Below are 11,066 nucleotides of genomic sequence, written 5' to 3'. Positions count from 1 at the left end.
AAGAAAAAGACAGTCGTTTCCAGATGAAGTCTGAGGTGGGGCAGGATTGCAGCCAGGGCATGGCAGCATGGGCAGACCCCCAGCAACATGGAGTAGGGGCGAAAGAAGGAGAGGATGTCATGTCAGGCAATGTTCATAGTGAAGGCCTGCTGTTGGCTGATGAAGGCAGTGCCACTGTGGGAGGTAAAGATCTCCTGTTCACATAGGTCCTGTCAGAAACTATGTTGTCCTCAGAAAGCTGCCTCCTCTGTCAAATCAACTCATGGTCAGGCCCGGGGAGCCCAGGTCCACCAGGGAAGTGCTCAACATTGTCATGTTTTTCACAGCCCTGCTGTGAATTTCCCCAGGACCCTGAAGGCATCAGATCAGCTGATTTCTAGGGATGGACACGCCATTTGCAGTTTGGGACAGGAGTGCAGTAGCAATGTTCACCCAGAGCCCACGGGACATGGTCACTTCATGCTGTGTCGCCCCACCTCCCTTTCCCAAGCACTGAGCAATACCTGACACAGACCTTTCCCCTGAGCCTAGGGAATGCCACCGTGCAGAAAGTCTCGTCCCTGTGTGCCCTCTAATGTCCCCACTGACCCCTATCACTATCTCCAAGCCCATCCCCAGCTAATCTCTCCCAACACCTTTTCTAATCTAATCTAAATAGCTGCTGGCAAACCCACTAATTCTGCTTGTTAATTCTCCAGCCTTTCTGCTCGCACTGGCTGCTAACACAAAGCTGTCCCCCTTCTACTGGTGCAAAAGCCTTGCTGCCAGGGCAGAAGTCACACGTCCCTGGGCACGGTGAGAATTAGCGGCCTTCCAGATAACAGAGGTGGTATTTAGAGGCATGGCACGGAAAAAGTGCATCAGCATGGTACTTGGACAAAAGATAGATGTTCTGCTGTTGAGATAAATCCTGTACGCATGTTAAAGAAGACCATATGCATCCAAGTCCAGATATCTAGCATGTTTAAACATGCATTGCCCCTGCAAACCTTGAGAGATTGGGTAGGGAACAAGACTTAGCCACCAAAGTCCCACCTAGGACAATAAGTTAGGGAAATGAAGCACAACACAAATGTCATATTTTTCTCTTTTTTTCCCCCCCTCCTTTAGACCTGTTTCAGTATTTTTTCTGTGATTGTTTCTGATACCATTAATATTCCTGAGTTCACCCAGGGAGCAGAACAGCTCAGCTCTGAAGCAGAGCCCACCAGAGTGAGCACAGCACCTCCTGCTGTATGTAGAAGTGATGAAATCTGTTTTTCTGCACTTTTTTTTTCCTGTGTGGTTTCTTTCATGGACTCTTTCAGTAGGCACATTAACAAGATTTCTCTTCTTTCAGGCTTCTTTCTCTATGTTTCAGAGCATCAGCCATGCACCTCTACTCGCTGCTTCATTGAAGCTGTCCAGCAGCATTCCAAGGCTGTGGAAGAAGAAGGGAGTGCAGTAGATACACACATGGTTTGATAGCGCAAATCTATTTTCATTTAAGAAAGAAGCTATTCTTTTTATTATTATTATTCATGAAATTTATAAAAAGATGTAAGGGTAATGATTCATATTCTAACTGGGAGAATTTTTCTGTTCACATTCTTTTTTAAAAAAATTTATGTTTTACCAATGGATTATTGGGGTAAAAATACCAATGGTTAAATGTGTTTGATTCATTGTGAAAACAGCTTTTATATTTATATATATGTTCATATTCCTTATTCTAGAAAACAATGTTAGTATTGTTTTGGTGCAGAATTTTTTAGATATTTTAGGTATGATTGAGAAGTGGGTCCTTATTTCCACCCCAAAACCCCCAAAGAATAAAACCTTTCATTATTGAAACTCTGCATGTCTGGTATAGGCTTTAAGTCAATTCAATGTAAAACTGCTTCAGATCCGTGGGTGGTGAAAATAGCAACAGCAACAACAGATCTCAGATACTCACTTTGCATGACTGGGTCAATTACTTGCAAAAAGTCTAATTAACACACAGTGTCTTCCCTCTCACTCCTGCTCCTGACTTAGGTCCTTTAATTGCCTGTGAAAAAGTATCTACGCTGAGCAGCTGCGATGTGGAAGGGAGAAATCAGAAATGACACAAATACAGTGCTCCACAGCTACTGAAGTAAACAGGAGGCCAAGTCACCGTGCGACGCTAATGAGTTCAATTATAGACAGAAACACAACCGGCTGACAATGCTCCTTTTTGCAATTTTGCAGGGCGGTGGGATTGTATAACCCAGCTCAATCGTGGAGGGAAAAACCTTCCCCTGCTCCCAGCCCGACGCATCTAATGCTCCCTGCACGGCTGCATTCGTCGCCAATTAGGATGACACTTGACAAAGCAAATCCTTCCGGCCATGATCTGTTTTCCCTTTACCATGCTACAATAGTTCTTAACAAAACTTACCCAAATAAATTAACATTAATTTTAGGCTGCCATGGAAAACTTCTTGAATCATAATTAACATGTTAATATGGATTGCCTGAGTGATTTGGTATAGCAAATAATTACATCCTTTGAAATATATGGGTGGGGTCTTTCTCGGTGGTGAAAAACTGTACCTCTTTCTCCACTCCAAGACAAAAATATATCTTAAAGGGCAAAAAAACACTGGTTAGAAGCTTTCACCTTGAATAGGGCTATTAAAAATATGCTATAGAGAATTTCAGAGGAGAGTGGGGAGCGTGTGTAAAGGGGGGCAGCAAAGCTCCCCTTGGCACTGAGTCACACTGAGCTTTTTGCAGCCTTCCCGAGATCCGCGGGAGCAATGAGCAACCTCAGCACCACTGAGAGCAAGTTTTCGTTCTGCAGCAATGGGATAGGAATGTGCTCGATGAGAGGTCAGTAGGTCAGAGCAGGGCCCTGGGAGCCAGCCTGCGGCGTGAGGCACACAGCCCTGACACCGACTGTGCGCCCGCGTTTGCTTAGCCCCCGTGAAGAGCAACTGCATTTTTGTCCCAAAACAAGTGCATGTGAAATGGGGAAAAGGGCAGTCTGAATGCTACGCATGTTTTTCCGACCATCTGCAGACTGATGTGGTCCTGCAGTAAACCAGATTTGAATGAAGCTCTTTAAGCTCACCAAAACTGGGATCAGTTCCCTTCCCGAGAACTTCTTTTCCTTTGCACTTACACCCTGTCTTGGAAGGACTATAGCCCCCGTCCCCCAGGCAACCTGGTTTGCAGCCAGTTTCAAGGACCAGATGGGTTTGGTAGACATTCACACAAACATTTGAACTTTCCAGCTCTCATTTTGACTGTCAACTTAAACCTGTGTGGGTCCATCCAACCACTAGAATTAACCTTGCAAATTAAGCGAGCTAATCTTTCATGAGGGTAAACACCTTAAAAGATGTGTTACAAAATCTGTCAATGAGGAGAAAATAGATGCTATAAATATTTGATGGAAGATGTGTAAGGACATTTACTTACACTTCTGCATGCACTTCCAGTTAATTTCAGGAGCATCCTGAACATTTGGGGACTGGATTAGCCCTCTGGCAGCGCTCTTCATGAGAGCCGTTCCCTGGGGAACCATTTCCAGACTCAGTTTTCTGGATCAGAAAATGCATGACAATGAACAAATATGCAGCTACCATGATACATTCAGCCCAGCATGAATCATTTTTCACAGCAAGAAACCTCTAAGGTTTGAGAAGATTATGGATCACAGAAAAAGGGCATTTCTATAAATAATTAGATTAGAACTAACAAATGTGAAACTCATATTGAAAAATGTGGCTGTTTATGAGATGTGATCTGTGCTTGCTGCTAAAAGAAACGTTTAGAGACAGATTTCAAAATCAATGTGCACATTTCAACCTCGTTTGGCCACGAGAAAAAGCCTAGGTTGTGGGTTAGAGCAGAAGCACTCTTAATTACGTAAATAGTAATCGTAGAGACATGGTGCCAAATGGGCTTTACGCAGAGAACCCTGAGACAAAAATAGCCAGGGAAACTGTAATTTATCAGGTGGCATCTAGTGCCTTCTCTTATTCTTGCCAATGGCCAGACTGGGCCAGAATGCATGTGTCATGGAGTGCTGCACAGCAGCCCTGCGAGTCCTTTGGCTCCCCACCGCAGCACGATGAAACCCAGGCTGGGCAGGGATGCACCTCCATCTGGGCAGAGCAGTGTCATGGAGGGAGCCAGCACATTTCCCAGCCCCAGGACCGAGCACCTGCCTCGGCTGCATCCCGGTGCACCATCAGGATGTGGCATCCCTGCCTCCCTGCATGGCACGTGGGCAAGCAGGGCACTCTGGTCTGGGCTAAGCACACCAGCTGTATAGCACAGGCATGGCGGAGCTGGCTCCAGACTCAAAACATCAGGACCACACAAAGGGGTGAATTGTTAGGACAAGCCCATCTATGCTAACAGAGCGTGCCCATAAAGCCAGCAGGCAGAGGATACCTCTTTGGTCAGTGTCTGTGCGGTGTTCAGGGCCAGGTACTTAGCTGGTTTAAATTAGCGCAAACTGCTCTGGCGTTCACAGAGTCATGCAGATTTACAGCGGCTGCAGATACAGCCCATTATTGGCAAGTAACCCCATCCTGAGGTTGTAAATTCAGCCGCAGGAAAGCCCAAGTGGTTTATGTGACAATTAGAGCTTCCTTAGGAGAGTGATGGCCACATGAAGCCTCATTTCCCTCTCACATAATGTACGTTACATTACACCTGCCTCCTAGACCCATAGCCCTGCCCAAGCTGTCACTGCTGCCGCCTCGTGCATTTTTTCCTCCCAGCTCTGACTTTGATTTTTCCTCTCATGCTTCCACTACTGCTTTTTCCAGTTGTGGCCTCAGTGCCGCACGGTACTGCCCAGCCCGCTTTCCATCACAGACTGTCCCCACCACTTTGGGAGAGACCACCTGAGGTCCGAAAGCAGCATGCAGAGGTATCCCTTGGGTACCAGCTAAAGTGACAGGTGCAGGCACACCACACAAGTATGGCCCCTGGGTACTGAGGCAACCTGAAGACCTCATGCTATTTTACAGCTTGGTGGTACCCAACCTGAGAGATTTTAGCTCTACCTTACCTGTAAGAACGGCTAGGCATGCTGCAGCCACAGCTTTGTTACACAACCTCTTTTTTATTAGAGCAGCAAATCTCACCAAATTGCATTCTACTCCTAGCTGGAAAGTGAGAGAATCACACTTCAGAGCTCAGGGCTCGCATTTATTTTCCCCACGCTGTTTTCAGCATCGCAGTCTAGATATTACTGCATTTACTGTGCTATCCATCTTTCGACGCTCATACACGCCTACTCTCGTTCACCCCTTTTGCACCACCTAGTAACCCCTGATACACTCCGCTCCACCAGCTTATCATCCAAGAAAGCAAAGAAGAAAAAGATAAGGAGCATCACAAGGATGTTCTATGTGTTTATACTAATTAAGCATAGCTTAATCACTTGACTTTATTGTTGTAACGTTTCTATAATAAGTCTACACTGAATTATTCAGGGTATTTTCCTTAAAAAGCATGATGAGCTCTATACCCACCTGTGAAGGATGGGAAAGCAGGTGTGCAGACCCACTTCATATACCTTTGGTGAGGCAATGAGCTCCAGCTGAGACCACTCGGCTCCCTACCACCCCCAGCTGCAAGAGAGCAGGATGCACCTCTGGTGAGAGATTTAGCAGTCATTGTTTCTATCATCTCAGCCGTGCTGGTTTTCAAAGTTTGGGGGTAATCCAGGGAGAAGCTACACCCTGAGGACTGGGAAGCAGAGGTTGCCGGGAAGAGGTACTGTTGTTGCCGGTAGTGGGCTCAGAGCACCTGTGGTGGTGGTGGCTGTCCTGCCCTGTGGGGCTCACTGGGTTTTTGAGAGGCACTTCTCCCTTCCTGTGACTTGGGCTGACTCCACTCTTCTCCTAGTTACTCCCCTTACTTTCCTGCCCTTCTTTAGGCTTTCTCCCTTCTTTAGAGGCTGTTTTTCTAAGTAAGCCCTGGGCCAAAAGTTTAAAAAGAAAAAAAAAACCTGATACTTGAGTGTCATAACTCTGCTTGTTTTGCTTTTGTATTATTTTTTTACCCTCTTCCTCTGCTGATCTCACGCATTCAGAGCCTAACAGCTCCTCAAGGATAAGGGCTGAGTTGTTTGTGTGTTGCCAGAACAATGACTTTCTATTAGATGCTTGCCCTCAGGCACTGTTCCAACATGTACAAATGATGATGTTATTTTATGTACTCTGTGATTTATTACTGTTATCCTTTCCGCAACTAATAACTACTTGACCTGTAGTTAATTAAGTAATGTACAAAGTTGTTTCCTCTTGTTGTGTTTGTAAAACATCAGAAATATGGAATCATCTGAATTACTCCAGACCCTAGACTGCAGAAATGGGGCTCGTACCAAGCTTAAGCAAGGAGGAAATCCTCAGATTGAATTATTATTAATTAATTGAATGAGGAAAAATCATGGAAGGAAATTGTCATCTAAACGATTGCTACTTACTCTGGAAATGCATAATTATGGTCTACAGTTAAGTGATTTATTGTGTCCTGTACCATAAGGTTTCACAAGCACAGTGGAAATCCTCACAGGAAACAATGGTACATACTAGAGAGCAGAATTTTTTATTTTAGTTTCTGTGTTACTGGTGACTATAGAAACAAATGTTAAAATTCCAGAGAGCGCCATGTTTTCCAATAAAACATGTCTTTGAGATATCAGTGGTCATATATTCAAGTGAAGAATTAGAAAGAAACAGAAGGGTTGTGTTGTGGTTTTGGGTTGTGGCTGGGTTTTATTTTTTTTGTTTTTAATGCTGAAAAGAACCCAGATAGCATCAGACTGAGAATTGACACTTTCTCTGGGTTGTGGCTGGGGTTTTTTTTTGTTTGTTTTTAATGCTGAAAAGAATCCAGATAGCATCAAACTGAGAATTGACACTTTCTCTGAGTTTTTCCTCTTTTCACCTTATCAAATACTGAATACTTGCTCTTTGGAAAGTAAAACTCAAAATCAGCAGCTGTGAAGGGTTTGGTTTTTAGGGAGCTATAATGCTTTGTCACCTGTTTGCCTTTAAGGTGTCTATGTAATGACTTGGAGGTAATACTGGCAGGGGGTTGGTGGACCAGACCAGACCTACTGGGGCAGCTACTGGGGGAGCTAACTTCAGCCCCCTTATCTCACTTAGGAGAGTGAGAAGAAAGGACAGACCTGAGTGATGGGTGGGAGTGTATAAGTGCAACCTTCTGCTGCTGCAGCCTGCTATGGCTGCAGGTGAAAGATGAGTGTCTTGCAAAACCTGTTGGATGTGTGTTTAGGATGAGAGTTCTTCATATTGCAAATCATAAAGGTCTATGTATCCTTTTCATAAAGCACCTATTGGCTTTGGGTAGGACTTGCTACCGAGCATCTTGATATACTTTAGTGCAAACCTTCCCCTTTACCTTATTACTACAATCAATTCCTGGAAATTATATCTCTGCTCCTGAATAAATAAAATCATATGTTCTTGCTGCCTGTTTCTTGAAGTTCTAATCCACTTTAATCATAACAATCTCTGCACCAGAAATAAGTCATTGACATTAAACAGAAGCAGAGGAAGCCCTAGAAGTGAAACACTTGCTTCCCGGTGTAATGAAATGTTATAACAAGTTGGGAGAGGGAAAACTTGCAATGGCAAAGAAAAAGAATGGCTCCAATCAAAATAGCATTTGCTCTTTATTGTTTTTCAGTGTCTTCTCCCCTGAAGTCAGAACAAAGGCCTGTTTCAAAAAATAAATGGCACAATATGGCTTTTGAAGCTCTTGGTGGCAGTGAAGTGTCACAAATATTTCAGTGCAGAAATTGCAATTGGATTCTGCATGCCAAGTTGAGAGTGAAGTCTAAGGATGTGTAACTTGAATCGCCCTGCGCTGGCCAGAGGCTCCATCTGTTATTCTTATGCATTATTTACACCTACTGCCTTTAAATATCACACTGGGGATTTGTCTGTGGATTGTCTGTTGAGTTTATGTTCAGATAAAGGGTTCAATAACTAAGGTAACCAAAAGCAAAGTATATGTTACACTGAAATCCCTTCAGCTTCTCTGTATGCAGTTGCAGCAACTCACCTCTCTGTAAACCTTTCTGGATTAGTGTTCAGGCTGTTGAAATGTCCCTGATAATTCACAGCCTGACCCTTTGAGAGGAGGAACACTACCTTTCCTCCCCTTCCCCCCTTCTCACTAGAGAGGTAAGTGACTGAATATCTCTGTTTTGTAAAGAAAAGTTAATGCTATATAATTCACAGATATAATTCAGAGTACAGGCATGCCGTGACCAACTTTGTACTGCTTAAGGAAATGCCAAGGTGCTCATCTGAGTGTGTCTCCAACAGCCTAGTGAGGGGAGGGAGGAAAGGTGTGGGGACTTTGCCTGCAAACTGGCCAGCGAGCAGTTACCTACCCTGCATTGCTGGCTGCAGCTCGGTGAATATTCACATTGTCCTGATGGCTGCTGACAGCAATTAAAGGTAGGGAGCTGCTTGGTGGCTGGTGTAATACTGGCTGTAAGTGTTTGCAGAAACTGGAGTGGAAGGAAGTGGAGGTTTCACCTGGGGGGAACAGAGGGGAAGAGAGCTTTTATGAAGATAGATGAATTAAAAAGAAAATGTGTTTACAGAAAGCTTGTAAAATGCTGTTTTCAAGAAGGGTAGCGTTTTGACCTGACTACAATAAAGATTTCCAGTTTGTCTTTATTAGAGAAGGAGGCTTCCTCCTCTCTTCCCTCTCCAAGAGGGAAGTTTCCTAGTGCTGCTGAACAAGTTCAGTTGGTTGTGATTTATGCTTTGCATTTATCACTTGGCAGACTTTGCTCGAAATGTAATCATTACTTAAATTACCCTGACCCAAACCAGACAATTCATTGTTTCTATCAGACAATATTGTAGGACTTTTTTATTTTTAATGGGCTTCTGAGTTGCTTTAGATGCTTCTGCACTTGTTTTATCTGCTACCTGTAACTCAGGAGTTACAGGTGGTGTGGTCCACAGCCTATGGCAGTGCAGCTGGCTTTCCTTCTGCACATGTTACAGTACTGCTGAACACACCTTACTGACCGCTTCGGCTCTCTTGGAGGTTGGCATGGGGCATTAAATAATTATGGGCTCAGTCATTATTCTCATGTGGAAAAGCAAACTATTTTGTGGATGTTGCCACAGTAGTCAATGGGACTATGGGATCTAAATGTAGTAGTGGTGAGGTTTGTGGACCTGGATCTTAATGCCTTTGTGGGTATGCCTAAGGTGTCTGCTTATGGACTCATTTGGGCTTGTTCATGTGTTATCCTATCAGCAGTTCCTGCTGTTCACTTCCAAGGGGACACAGCCTGGACCTGCAGGCTCTTTCCTGCATTCAGGTTCGTTGCTACTTCTATTTGCATCAGATCAGGACAGTTATAAGCTTGCAAGTTACAGAATAGGCAGGAGTGATGAGGCTTAAATCCAGGTAGCTTTCCACTGGCAAGACTGCAGTTAATCTTCAATTTTCTTTTTTTTACTTACCTTTCCCCTTGCTTTTGCCACCTCCTGTCCAGAGGGAAAGCAGCACTTTGTGTTTCCATGTTCAGGTGAACACTTTCTTCACTAAATGTTTCAGAGAAGCTTTAAAAGCTCCAGACTGCCAGCAGGGTTTGCCCTCTTGGGACAGCTGAAGTGCCTGTTTCTCTCACACACGTCTGCTGGGCAGCACAGAACAGCCAAATCCTGCCCGGTAAGTTAGGTGTCATGGGGCAGCGTAGCAGAAACTCACACCGTCACAAGGGTTGCTGGCTTAATCAGGCCTCTGCTAGACTGAGCTGCTCTGCTGAAAAGGCCTTGTGCTTTTCCTGGAAAAGCCTTATTGAAAGAAAAGCTGTGTGGCAATCAAGGTCTGGTCATCCCATATCCCTTTTGTCCTAGGCAGAATACACAGCCTGATCTGCCCTCTCGCATACTCCTCTTGAGAAATGTATTGCAGGAGGAAATTCGGTAAGGCAGCTGCGGGAGGGCTGGTGCAAGCGCAGGGGTGACAAAGATGCAAAAATCAACCCCGACATCCCCAAGGGGTGCAGAAAGCCAAGGAGTCTTTGCAGGAGCTAGGCAGCACTGCCTGTGCGGAGCAAGCCATGCTGGCAGCAGGCAGCCATGGCACTGAGGTCGGCAGGGGCAGGCAGGCTCTGCCGATGTGCAGCTCCTGCAGGAATGGGAGCAGCTGCCTGGCTCGCAGGCAAGATGCTGGCCTCGTCAGTATAGTGCTGTTAACAAGGGAAACAACTTCTTTTATATCTCAATGGCAGCAAACTGTGGGAAGAGGACAGCACTCGGCTGGCGGTGCCCTGGGCAGCTGGCTGTGTCACTGCCTGCCCCAGAGACAGCAGTGGGGCTGTGCTCATCGGTGACCCCAGAGCAAATACCCCAGGGAGCTGAGCCCAGAAAGTGAGTGTTGTCAAATGTGTGGCTGCTTTGAGTACAGCTTTGATATAACAGGGGAAGGATCCATTCTCTGGTGACTTCTCTCCACGGCTAACAAGTGCAAAGGGAAGGGTTTGGCATTGCAGGGCTTTAGAGAACAAGGCTTTCTGCAAAGTAATATTGTGCCTTCAAACAAAGAATTCAAGTGATTTTAAAAAGACAGCTTGGTGCATAAAGGTATTAAATGCTACATTTAATTCTGAAAATGATGTGATTTGGCTGAATATTTGTTGCTTCTTTGGTCTCATTGGGAGTGGATTTCTTCCTGAGAGGTAGAAACAGACCCAGTGGAGCTGAGGCATGCTGGTAAATACTTGGGCGGTTTTTTTTATAACAGGCACCTGGTGTATTGACAACATTTCAATGATGTTCTGCTTGGGGCTTTTATGAGGGATCATATCAGTAGCAAATCACACTAACAGATATTGCCAAGCATGCCAGTATTACAGCTTGTCTTAAGGTAAGTGTTGGACCTGTATGTGGGGTCTAGAAATAGCCTGACATGGCAAAAGGAATATTTGAGTCAAGCTACTATGTTCTAACAATCAGGAAGAATAGCATTTCTCATCTGCCTCTCCTCTCACAGTTCTAAATAACTGTGTCGCTTGTAGTTATTGCTCTGTTCTG

The 11,066-nt window shown here is 44.9% G+C and overlaps 1 long non-coding RNA gene across 1 annotated transcript in view; it reads left to right on the top strand.

Annotated features, from left to right (window-relative positions):
* Nucleotides 1–5,691: 5,691 nt before the first annotated feature.
* LOC127013385 (uncharacterized) overlaps nt 5,692–11,066 on the top strand; it is an 89,205-nt gene continuing 83,830 nt past the window's right edge. The window contains exon 1 of the long non-coding RNA XR_007766071.1: nt 5,692–5,742. This is a non-coding gene — a long non-coding RNA (uncharacterized LOC127013385). The remainder of the gene's footprint in view (nt 5,743–11,066) is intronic.

The sequence above is a fragment of the Gymnogyps californianus genome, chromosome 2, assembly GCF_018139145.2.
Source record: "Gymnogyps californianus isolate 813 chromosome 2, ASM1813914v2, whole genome shotgun sequence".
NCBI classification, from domain to species: Eukaryota; Metazoa; Chordata; class Aves; order Accipitriformes; family Cathartidae; genus Gymnogyps; species Gymnogyps californianus.
Note: the sequence above shows the minus strand (reverse complement) of the source record. Positions and strands in the feature narration are given on the sequence as shown.